Source organism: Fukomys damarensis, unplaced genomic scaffold (assembly GCF_012274545.1).
Source record: "Fukomys damarensis isolate Sample0158 unplaced genomic scaffold, DMR_v1.0_HiC HiC_scaffold_21, whole genome shotgun sequence".
NCBI lineage: Eukaryota > Metazoa > Chordata > Mammalia > Rodentia > Bathyergidae > Fukomys > Fukomys damarensis.
Window position 1 is genome coordinate 14,234,979 of NW_022900933.1, and position 13,065 is coordinate 14,248,043.

Genomic DNA, 13,065 nt, shown 5'->3' on the forward strand with positions numbered 1-13,065 from the left:
ATTCCTATCAGTCTTATGTTATTCTTCTTTGCATCGTCTAGGAGTAGTTGGATCGATTTCTCATGATCTCTTACTGTTTTTAAGAGACCTCTCTTTTCCTGGTCACTGACTGCAATCTTATCTTCTATATCTGAGAGCCTATCTTCGCATTCTTTTATTCTGTTGCATACACTTTCAATAGAGTGTTTAATCTCCTGGATATCTGTTTGAATCTGTTGTATGTATTCCATTTCTTTCTTATGTTGGGCATTTATTTTTTCCATTTCTTTCTTATGCTGGGCCTTCATGGCTTCTATCATGGTCCTGAGCTCATCTATTTTTTTTGTCAGTTTCTGCTCTAAAGTCTGGAATCACGACTTCCATTTTGCTCACTATCTCTATGGTTATCTGGGAAATTATTTCTGTTTTGAATTTTTCCAGAGCCTGATTGATATGTTTTGTTACTTCCTGTGCTTTGAGTTCAGGGTGTCCTGGTGGTTCACTATCGGCCTTTTCATCCTCATTTGCCCTACTGTTTGCCATTGGTGAACTGGAAGTCTGTCCTTGTGTCTTGCTTAAGTGTTTTCTCATTTTAATTTTTGTTGTCGGGCTGTCCTTGGTTTAATCTCTGGATTATCACCCAAATCTTCCTGATATAGTTGCGCCCTAGCTTCTGTGTCTCTATCGACCCACAGACATTCTCATCTTCATAACATCAGAGAAAAACAGCTCATCAAATCAGCGGCAGTGCTTTACCCCAACTGATACAATCAGCAACATATTAAGATCAAGCACAACTTGGACACTGACCACCTGTGGTAGTCACTAGTCTATCACCCTTAAATCATTTGAATTCAATTGAAATCAAGAAGCAGTCCAGAACATGTCTGCAGTGAACAAACTTTTCAATATAGTATATTTACCATTTAATGGCTCAGACAGAGCGAGGATGCAAGACCCGTGATCTCAGTTAGCTGATGGCTGAACCCCATGACGCTGACTGACCTCGGGCTGCAAGGCCCAGATTGAGTTCCCCATCCTTCTGAATGGTTGAACTCCTCAACGTTCTATTACAGGTTTCCCACGCCCTTTCTTTAAAGACGTTCAAAGTTGGAAACTCAGAAAAATACCCTTGATGACCACCTCTGTCTTTGCAGAGTGGGTCCAAAGACTTGCACAGTCAGGAGGTCTGAGAGTGGGGGGGGGTGGGGGGGATTATGGGGGTTCAGGGGCACCAGCGTGGCTACCTTCCCGGCGCTTGAGTGATGGCTGCTGGGTCGGGAGCAGGTGTGGTTCTCCTTCCTGCAGTGGATCGGGGCCTGGCCTACCTTCCCGGCACTTGAGCGATGGCAGCTGGGTTGGGAGCAGGCGTGGTTCTCCTTCCCGCGGTGGATCTGGGCCTGGCCTACCTCCTGGCGCTTGAATGATGGCTGCTGGGTTGGGTGAAACCCAGGTTTAATTCTGTGTGTATGAAATGAGGCAGCTAAGCTTTACTTTTTAAAAATATGTATGTCTAGTCCCCTTTTCTGAAAAGGCTCTCTTCTTGTTGAACTGAGTTGATGTCTGTCTGCCTTTGAAGATCAGTTGGCCAAGTGTGTGTAGAAGACTACTTATATGTTCTGATGCAAACTATACAATCTTGGATATTAGTCAAAACTAGATAGTTAAGCTTTCCAGTCTCATTCTTATTTTTTAATGACTTGGATCCTTTGCATTTTTATATAAAATTTAGCATCTTTGTTTCCCCCCACGAAGCATTGCTAGATTTTAACTGAGATTTCACTGAACCCATTTCAATTTGTAGAGAAATTTTAACACTATGTCATCCTACCATCCGTAAACTTCCCACTTAATTTCTCTCAGTTATGTTATTTTGGGGAGACTTTTTTTCTGGTGGGAGATCATCTTGTCTTTCCCTCTTCATTCTTCTGTCCTGTCCTGTCTTCTCTTCCTCTCTGCTCTCCCTCCTCTCTCTCCCCTTGTGCCCAAGCCCGGTCCTACCTAGCCTAGTATGATTGTCTCCTCCATTAAAGGGTGGTCCCACACAATGTCCCAGGGACTTCTGCTGCTAGCCATTCCAAACCTTAGGACCTATTTTGATAATTTTTGATGTTTTTTAATTCTCTTATTATCTTTGCCTGGATTGACTGGACAGTTAGATTTAAAGGTCAGCTGTAAGCAGTTGCTAATTTTCTATCACAAGTTGGCCAGTTTGGAGGTTCCTATTTAGTGAATTGAAATAGGTCACCGGGCACATTGTATCAATCCCATGGTTTAAATGGGCCATTTGTTGAGTCATTCTGGTAATTGTTATTTTTTGTGTGTGAATGCCAATGTACTCAGTTTTATGGCCAAGGGTGTTAGGAATCTTCGCAGCCACACTAATAGATTGAACAGCCGAAACCCAAAACTTGCCCTCAGAGACCTGTTTCCTTCTGTGGTCCTTTTCTCTGTTGGGAGAGTTTGGTTTTTTGATTGTGGAAATTGAGAGTCATGTTTGTTGGAGATAATTAGATAAAGGGGAAGTGGGACTGCAAATAGGAAAAATAAGGCCAAACATGTGGCTATAGTAATATTAGCATTTCTTTTTAGTGAATCTTTGAGCAAGACACAGAAGAACAATGAATGATAAACCTGATCCGTTCAGTGGAGCACTGCTCTCTGACACTTAGAACAGGAGCACAAGGAGCATAAATGTAGGGTCGTTAGCACTCAGGATTTAAGCAGAATAGCTCGTTAGGTAACTCAGAAACTTCCGAGATGTGAGTTTTACTTTGTGATTTTGAATTCTTGGTAATACCCGAAAAATAAGTCAAATCATGGAGTTTAAAGGTCAGTGGTTATACAGAGAACCTGATCACGGCAGCATCTTTAAGTCCATTATTTTTGAAAAGCAGAAACACCAACTCTGTTCTGGGCCCTCGCCTCTCTCCAGAAGTCATATCATTTAGTTCTTGGACTTTAAAGACCATCTATGTGCTCCCATGGTTACCCCAGTTCTGTCTTCTGCTCAGACTTTGCTCAGACTGGTACTTCCGTGTCCTTCAGATCTACACGTTGATGTGTAGCAGACCTTTCTCATTTAGCATGGTCAGCAAAGAACGCTTTCTTGATTTAAATCTAGAGTAAACAGCTCCTCTGGGTTTCCTGGGACATTCTTGCTTAACAGTGAAAATCCATCCCACATTCTAGGAAACCTCTCAGTCGCAGGCAAACCAGGATGACTGGTCTCCTTGTTTATAGTCCTGAAATTTATGGTCTCTGCCACTCAGACTTTCTTGAGAGAATCATCTACCCAGTTGTTCAAGCTAAACGCCTTGATTCATCTCATTCTGAACCCATCAATGTGCTATTTCTTAATGTCTTCTAATTTATCAGCATGTGTTGTCTCTATCTTCAAAATACCTACCTCTCTCTACCCCTGCTGATCCCACAGTAATACAAGCTATTTTCTACTCGAACTAGATGATAGGACAAGATGAGCCTATAGAACTCTGAAAATGCTTCATGTTGCCATTTATTTAATCCTTGATCAGATCTTGCAATGTTGTCCACATCTTGATGTTCCAGGCTCGAGGGATCCTCCCGCCTCTGTCTAAGTAGCTGGGACTGTAGGCCTTTGCCACTATGCCCAGCATATTTTATTGTTGTTGCTGGGGATTCAACCCAGGGTCTCTTGCATACTAAGTATATGATCTACCAGTGAGCTATACACCCAGTTCATGTTGCTCTTAAAATCCAATCCTGTTACCAGGGCCTCTGAGGTTCTTTAGTTGGATACTCTACTGCATGTTATCTCTTCCCTACCCTTTAGGCTACACTGACTTTCTTACCTTGGCTGTACTAAATTTGTCCACATTTTACGTTTTTTTTTTTTTTTCTACTTTCTTTTTTCTCTACCTGGAACAACCTCCTTTTGGAAACTGATTTCTCCCTGACTTTAAATGACTTCATCACAGAGAAACCTTCCTTTTCCAGTCAGTTGCAAGTGGCCAGGGAGCTACCTCTGGCTCTATTACTGCACTTGAATCTTCTGGCTAGTGCTTGCCAATTACTGGACTTTATGTTATTTGTTTACTTGCTTCTTGCTCTGTCCTTTTACAAGATAAGCTTCTCAAGAGTGATGTCACTGACTGTAGTGTTGTCAGCCTTTCCTAGGCTTTCAGCTACAAGTGTCCAGTAAAGGATACGTTTAGTTAGCCCATTGAGTCTAATTAGAATTCTGGAGAAAAGGAAATCTTGAGAAATTTTCAGCAAGCAAGGGTCAGTAAGTAGACATTAATTGTACTATATATGTTATTATGACTACAAAATGTTTATAATATCATTGGTATTGTGTTCATTTAATGTTATTGTCCTTACATTAGCTAAAATTAAAAAACACTTTCAAGTTTATTCACAGATATATTCTGTGTCTTATATGTCTTTTAAATTCGTAAGTTGTTGAATGATGACTCCTCCAGCAGCAGTTTGGGAGACTGTATCCTGAGACGAAATGTTGAATTGTGCATTTTGGTCTGGGGGCAGGGTGAAGAGCCCTGAGTATTCCTTCCTTCTTCTATCTGCTGGACTGTTTTTATAAAGCTTTGCATACGAAGTTGCATCTATGTATTTCATAATGACGTGTTGGCCAACATCGGACAGTGTAATACCATGGCGTATACTGGATGGCCTGGGTCAGTGGTGGCAAACCAATGGCATGAGTGCTGCAGGGGCGGCAGAGCCCTCTCTGTTGGGATGTGAGCCAAGTGGATCCAGCAGCTGAGCCCTGGATAACAGCTTTTTTTTTTTCCCCTAAACAAAACCTCTAGTATTCAGGTTATATTGCAGGATTGACATATTGTGATAAATAAGTGGTTTGGGGTTGTGGCTTAGGTACTTGGTCTCAAAGGTTTGCCATAATTGGCATAGGTGTATTGTAGGCTATGCCGTCTGCCTTTGTGCAAGTAAACTCTGTGCTGTACATGCAGTGGTAAATTGTCTATTGTTGCATTTCTTAAAATGTATCCTACTGTACATTTTAAGGGAGAGATGACTGTACATTCAAACCAGGGTCTGAACCTCAGGACTCTGGCATTTGGGGCTAGGTAATTCTCCGTTGTGGAGGGCTGGTGGCATTTTCCAGCATCCCCGATCTTTCCTAACTGGACTCCAGTAGCACATTCTAAGTTGTGATCACAGATGACTCTAGATCCTGCCATGTAGCCCCGAGAGGGTAAATTCTCCCTAGCTGAAGTCCACTCTATTTTCTTTACCTTAGGAAAAAATCAATTTAGGGGAGCAGAGTGAATAGAACAAATTTTAGAAAACTATTAAAGAGAAAGATAGTTCATCTATACTAGTTATGAGTCTATTTTCACCTTTTATGTTTCTGTAATTCCATGCTAACCTTTGCATTAGAAACCCTAAAATATTCTGAAGGGATTTGTTCTTTCAGTGTTGCTATATTTTTCGCCTGCTCTCATCACCATGGAGCTTTGAGAGACATGTTAGGTTAAAAACAGTCATGACTGAAGAGGGAAGAACCAGATTTCTTCTGTGTTTCCTTCTTTTCTATTCCTCCTTAACCCTTTGTCAACCAGATAGGACATTTGAATGGTTTTAGGTTTGTTTGTTTTTTTCATTGAGACAGGGTCTTGCAGTTCATGCTGGCCTCAGCCTTGAAGGACTGTGATTACAGGTATGCACCACCACATCTGTCTTAGGTTGAGTGGTTTTAAAGTGTACTTCAAGGTAGAAAAGGCATGATTTTTCAGAGCCCCTCCAAAATACTAATAGAATGAAAAGCAGACCCATGAATTAATATTTTCAAATGTGAGAAAGTACCAGAATGTGTTAGGAGGGAGCTTTTTTCTTGACCTGCACCCATTTTATAGATTTCTGCTTCTGAATTCACATTGCATTGCTTAGGACCCCCCTACATCATACTGAGTTTGTTTTTCATATGGAAAGCAAACATTAAAATGAGCATAAGCAAGACATTTAGTGTAGAATTGATTCTTTGAATAAATGCAATTCTTATTAGGGATCTTAAACTGAGCATAGTGTTGTTCCTTATAAATTTATAAGTAACAAGAGGCAGTCTGTGAACTGAAGGATTTGCCCTTTGTCTCCTTAGTGAGTAATGGAAATGTTGGAGACTAAGATGAAGTGGGCTTGAACCAGTCACTGTCAAGGCAGAAGATGGCTCTGGTTGCCTTATATATTTTTCAGGTTGAGGTTGTTTGACATTTATAGCATAACCAATTATAGACTGTATTTTTGTCCATCTAAATGGAGTTTTCTGTTCAGTTCCTTGAATTGTACCGAGGAAAAATAGAAAATTGGGAGGAAAGTTTTGTCTCCCTCCATCTTTATGAATTGTTAATAGTTTAAAGAACATTGCTACTTCTTTCTTTACTTTTTTTTTTGGTACCAGGGATCGAACTCTGGACCCTGTGCTTTGCAAGGCAGGTGGCAGCACCACTGAGCTAAATCCTCGGCCCAGAACATTGCTATTTCTGTTCAGCAAAGGGAATTGGAGTGGTTTTGTTACAGCTGCTGTTTAAGGTACTGCATTTTTCTGTTCAGATTAATGTTTCTTGATATTAAGTATCAGTGCAGCCTGGCTTCATCAGACTCAGGCCTTGAAACATTAATTTCAGGAAGTTTAGATGTCTTCTTTGTTTTAAAATAATACTGCTTTGTTTGCATGAGTGAAGATATAATATTGAATTTAAAAGTGGCTAACCTTAAAGAAAACCCTATAAACATCAAACTTAAATTTTAAAAAGACTTAAGAAAACAAAAAGTTTATTATTATTATTTAATATTTTGTTTAAGTGCTTAGCTCCTTATCACTAGGCTGAGTAGATCCTCCAGCTGCATCTCTGCGTAAGGAGCTGTCCCAGTCTTTTCTTTGTTCATTTGTACAAGATGTGATTGAAATATATGGTTAGTGCTTACATTTAAAAATTACTACAGTAAAAGACATATTGCTATTAATTCCTCTCAGAATATTCCCCTGGCTTTGAACATATTTATCCAACATTGTTCTTGGCAGTTTCTGAAGCAGTTCAGAAGGTCCTTTTTTGTGAATGTCCTTAGTTGTGCTGTTTTAGCTACTTTGATATCTTCAGTTGGTTCAAAGTGTTTACCTTTCATGGTCATTTTGGTTTTGGAGAAGAGGCAGAAATCACAGATCAAGTAGTCCAAGACACAGCATGGTGTTTTTATGAGTCTGCTATCCACTGGATGACACCCAGCAGCAGTATTCACCCAATTTTTTGTCACACCTTATAAATACATTGATGAAGGAGGACTTCTGGAACTACTTTAGAAAGTGGCAAGAACAATGGGATAACTGTGTTCCAAGCAAGAAGGGGGTATTTTAAGGAGGATTAATGACACCATGATTTTTACTGTACTATATTTCAATCACTCCTCATGCTGAAAACAAGATAATAATTCACAAATTACAACATCCTTTGATTTATAAAAAATTTTGGTGATACCCATCTCTTCCCCAGTTGCAGATCAAATCTTCTAGGGCCTTTGTAGTAAGCTATATCCCATCTTTTTAAAATTTATTTTGAGACAGGATATCTCAGAGTTGCTAAATTGCCTAGGCTGGGAAGCTTCCCAGAGTTCTAGGATTATAGGTGTGTACCATCTTGCCCAGCCAAGTTTTGGGATGTTTCATTCTTGTTACCCTTACCTGTTAGACTACCCTGCTTTTTATAATATTTATTTTCTTCTGTTTTAAAGTTAATCAATAGGCACTTTTAAGAATACCTCCTGTGGCTAGGGAATGTGGTGATGTGTGGATAGAGACCTCACCTTTATAGTCTCTAGAAGCCTAGACTATATAGTAGAATTCATAGAAGCTGGTAACAGTCACTGTCCACATTGCCAACCCTAACCTCCACTTGCTGGTACTGTCTGTGTTATTTACTGTTATTGTTTTTTTCCTTTTTAACATTGTGTAGCTATTACACATTTTTTAAAATGCTGTGGTAAGTATTCTTTCATGTAATTAAAACATTTGAACATCATTTTACTGAATATCGTATTATGTGGCAATTCCATAAATTACCTAGTTTATGAGCATTTAGGTTGTTTACAGTTTCTATTTTAAATAATGCTGTGATTAACATATTTTACATAAAATATTATCTTTTGAATTGTTTTCCTTAAGAAATTATCAGAAATAAAATCAGTAAAAAGCATGTAAACATTTTAAAGGCTTTTTATACATATCCCCAAAGGGTGGGGGGAGCAATACTAGGACTTGATCATAGGGCTTTTGATGTGAGCTACATCATCAGCCTTTTTTTATTTTTCATTTTGAGATGGAGTCTTCATAAATTGCTAAGTTAAAGCCGGGCGTGGTGGTGCACGCCTGTAATCCCAGCACTTGGGAGGCTGAGGCAGGAGGATTGCTGTGAGTTTGAGACCAGCCTGGGCTACATAGTGAGTTCCAGGTCAGACTCAACTACATAGTGAGACCCTGTCTCAAAAAAACCAAAAAACAAACAAACAAACAAACAAACAAAAAAAAAATAAATTGCTAAGTTAACTGACTGGACTAGGCTTGAACTTGTGATCCTCTGGCCTCAGCCTCCTAGAGTGCTGACATCACAGGCATGTGCCACCACTGGCTTCTGAAATGGTTTTTAAAATATATCAGTTTCACTCCTTTCAATTTCTAATGAATGCATTTCATTTAAAAAAGTGTCTCTTATTGAACAGAAATGGTTAGCCAATTAGTCATTTGGTGAATGTGCCCATTTACACTTCTTTTTTTTTTTAACTCGTAATATTTTATCTTGATTGACAATAACTGTTTGCATGTACAGTGTATTAAACTTGTGTTGTACTTGTTGTAGTTTTCTTACTAGTTTATTTTAAAGTTTTATGTAACCAAGTCTGTCAACCTTTGTGATTTTTCATTAGTCTTACATGTGGAAAATCTTTATTCAGATACCACATTTGCACCTTGACATTGTATTAATTTTAAAAGAAAGAATTTTCAACTTGCCAGAAAATGAATACTGCAGCCTATATTATGAATAATTATTAAAAGTGTTGCTCTGTGAAATGTAAATCAGTTGTCTCATGGTTTTTAAACTGAAATTCCACTTTATTATTTATTTACTTATTTTTGCAGAACTAGGTATTGAACCTAGGAGCTTTGCACTGAGCTGTATGTGTAGTCTTTATTTTTTTTATTTTTATTTTTTTTGAGACAGGGCCTTTCTAAGTGGCTGTGTTGCCCAGGCTGGGCTCAAACTTGAGATTCTCCTGCCTCAGCCACCCAGAGTGCTAGGATTACAGGTGAGTGCCACCATGCCTGGCTAGCATTAATATTCTTGGTGTCATTCTCTGATAGTTTAGGGAAAAAATATTTTATTGAATTCAAAGGCTAAGTATTGTTTGTCCCTCCTACATCGTGTTCGTTTATTGCTTGTTTTTCCTACTGAATGTAAACATTTTTTAGGGCAGTTTCTTAAGTACACAGAACAGTGCTTCAAATATAGAGTCTGCAAAAAAAAAGTATACATCAGGAAAATAAAAAACTTGTACAAATATTTTAATACTAAATATATTGACACATGAGATTAATACAAGTTACCTTAGGCCTCTACAAGAGGGGATCGAAGTGGTAGCCATTAGCTTCCAGACACTTATTAGTATGGAAAACTGCTAAAGTGTGTATCCATTTTTCTGGTGGACTCTGTATTTGTTGTTCAGGAGATATTTGTTACATGAATATCAAGGGATAGACTGAAAAATAGAGGAAAAATGAATACTCTGTATTGAGTGCCCAGAATATACCAGGCATTTAATTTGACACTTGCTGGTCATATAGCTAGAAGGAGATCATTACACTTTTTAGGGGGAGAGGTGCTAAGAATTGAACCTAGCACCTTTGCACTGAGCTACATCCCAAGTCGTTTATTTATTCATTCATTTATTCGTTTGTTTGTGGTAGGGTCTCACGAAATTGCTGAGTTGGCCAGACTGGGGCTGCACTTGTGATCCTCTTGCTCCAGCCTCCCAGTGTTCTGGGATTACAGATGTGCAGTACCTGCCCAGACTGAGATCACTGCACTTCTAAAGATGAAGCTGGGTTTTTACCTTTCTAGATTTTTTTAGCATTCTGAATACATTTTGAGCTATACATTTTTTAACTTTGTGGTGCTGAAGGAAAGGCCTCTTGCATAATGGACAAGCATTGTACCACTGAGCTACATCCCCCACCCTACACCATAAGTTTTTAGGAGAAGTAGGAAACTGGCCATGTGGAGAGCTGCAGAGAATTTGAAGGTAGATTTATGGAAGGAGGTTAGTTGGAGAGCCTCAGTAGTGAATGTGGGTATAGCTCAGTGGTAGAGCACTTGCAAGATCATTACCACTGCAAAAAAAAAAAAAGAGCCACAGCAAACCACTCCCTATGGTAACTGTAACCAAAAGTGACATCAAAGACTGATGAAAGTTTAGGCTGATGTAGTACTTGAGCACACCCATAAATCCATTTGCTTGTGAGGGATTTAGTTTATGAATTTCAATAATCTTAAATTTTTACTCTGACTTTTTTTGGGGAATCCTCAAGGCCTTCACAATGTGTTACACTCCCAGACATTTTTGAATTTTTTATTTGAAGACAGAGTCTCACTAAGTCACTAATATCTAGGCTTAAATTTGATCCTCCTGCCTCAATCTCCTAGAGTGCTGGGATTACAGGCACATGCCACCATACCTGACTTCCACTCTGTTTTTTAAGCCTTTTCATTGCACTCAAACTAACATCAAATCTTAACATTTTCACTTTCTCTTTTATAAAAAAAAAGTTTTTAGAAAATAAAGTCTCGCCATATAGCCCAGGCTGGCCTTGAATTTGTGGCAGTCATTGTGCCTCGGCCTGCCATCTGCTGGGGTCATAGCTGTGCACCCCGATGCCTCCCTTCTCCTCCATCATAATGAAAGCTTCATTTTTGGTAGTGAAAGGTATAGCAAGACAAAAGAGGTTTTCTTAATAATATACACTGTTTATAGAATTTTCCTCCAGGGGCAGTAGAGACTCTCAGGAAATATTTTATGCTGGGATTATGTCAAAACATTATCAAAGATTCATGATTTTATCATTTAGGGCAGTAATTATCTTACAGAGTTGTCCACGTGAAATATGTGTAAAATGCGTAGCCCTTTTATTTACCTGATAAATAAGCATAGAATAATAAAGAGCATTCTTTAAAGACTGGAACATAGTTTTTAGGGTTCATCATTGGATACCTTAAACCTGATTCATCATTACAAACAGAATAAAACTTTATATTTGGTAGGAAAAAATACAGAAATTTCCCAAAATAAAACATTTTCCAAACAGTCAAAGAACTAAGAAGCCTACTTCCATTTCAAGTAGAAGAATTCTGTAAACTTACTGTTTTGTTTGACGTGCCACTTCATTTTCCTGGGCCATGATTTCGTGAGCTGTGGAATAACTTCTTAATCCGCAGCTGAGAGAGTGAGGCTTTTTCATCAGTACAACAAATTTATACTCCCAAGTGTGAGATGTTTTTATGTGTTCAGTGGACTTTGGTTGTCATAGGCACTGAATTTAGAGGTGTATTTCATTTTATTTCACTTTGGTTTTTTGAGACAGGATCTCGCTGTCCAGGATGTCCTTGAACTCACTATGTAGCCCTGGCTGGCCTAGAACTGTCAGGGATCCTCCTGCCTCCCGAGGGCTGGGATTATAGGTGAGCACCACTGCACCCAATTTAGAGGTGCATTTTAAAGAGCCTGTTGAAATCTACAGTTTTTTTTTTTTTTCCCTGCATTCTACTTGTTAAGCTTCTGCTTAACAGCTTCATCTTGGATCAAAATGTTTCCTGGTTTTGGTAAAAAAATGGCAACTATTTATGAATAAAGATCACATTTAGCTACTCAGATGTATGTGTTTTATCACTGAGGAATGTAGTCAGCAACAAGCCACTGTAGTGGCTTAAGGAAATGGAAGTTTATTTTCTCATGTAGCAAAGCAGCAGCCTCAAAGCTGGGCATGGTGGCCATGCCTGTAATCCCAAAACTTGGTGAAGCTGAGGCAGAGGATCACAGGTTGGACAATTCAATATTTAGTGAGACAGTGCTAAAAAATGAACAAGGACTGGGGATGTAGCTGACGGAGAAAGCCCTGGGTTCAGTTCCCAGAAACACACATATACGCCCAAAGCAGCTTCAGAAGACAGCAAACACTGTGGGGGCTAATATACATATTCAGTGATGCCACTAGGGATCCTGGAACTTTGTCCTTAGTTTCTTTCCTTATACTGGTCTTAGGAACTGAAGATGCCTGTTGTTCTTTTCAGGCATCCTGTTCTCTGGACGGAAAAAAGCAGTGGGCAAAAACTAGCTGAGTTTGTTCCTTTTTATCAGGGAAGCTGGAGTTTGCCAAGACACATTGACCATGCAGACTTCTGCTTGCTTTTCATTGGTCAGAATGAGATAATGCAGTTGTCTGTAGACCAGGCACTGCCAATGGGCATAAGATCCATGGCTGATTCAGAGATTTCTGACTTATTTGCTGGGGCTAAAGAATTTGTGTCACCATGCTGCACACCTGCCTGAACAAACTGAGGAGCTATTGCTAGTGAAGCCAGGAGGGATGCATATGGGGTAGGTAATGAATGGTGTCTGCTACTTCTGTTGGAATGAGTGAAGTTTGTACCGGATGTGTCTAGAAGTCCAGTGCACTTCAATTCTTGATGTTCTGATTAAAAAATGGATTTTGTTTTTGAGATTCTTATTTCAGATATTTCTCTAGTTGTACCCTCTTATTTTTCCTGGGTGACTCAGATATTAGGATAGCAAATACTGTATTTTAGAGTCTTCCTTAATGTTAACTAATGGGATTCTAGTCATAATACTCCCAAAGTGAAATTTGAAAACTGTTGAGGAATTTGTACTTTTAAAAAGGAATTCTTTCCAGTAGCTACATAGATTAATTTGATTTTAATTGTATGTAAAAGACTTGAAGAATGTTCGTTTTTAAAATGTGTAGGCAATGATCATCATATATATAAATTCATATCCTGTTTTTTAGGC

The 13,065-nt window shown here is 39.0% G+C and overlaps 1 protein-coding gene across 9 annotated transcripts in view; it reads left to right on the plus strand.

Annotated features, from left to right (window-relative positions):
- The window catches only part of Sipa1l1 (signal induced proliferation associated 1 like 1), a 333,742-nt gene that overhangs the window by 187,844 nt on the left and 132,833 nt on the right, over positions 1-13,065 (plus strand). Inside the window, exon 1 of one of the 9 annotated variants that reach the window (XM_033766664.1) lies at positions 9,276-9,294. The exons of the other annotated variants lie outside the window; for them this stretch is intronic. The gene's annotated coding sequence lies outside the window, so the exon portion shown is untranslated. Of the gene's footprint in view, positions 1-9,275; positions 9,295-13,065 lie in introns of those variants that run through there. 9 annotated transcript variants of the gene reach the window in all.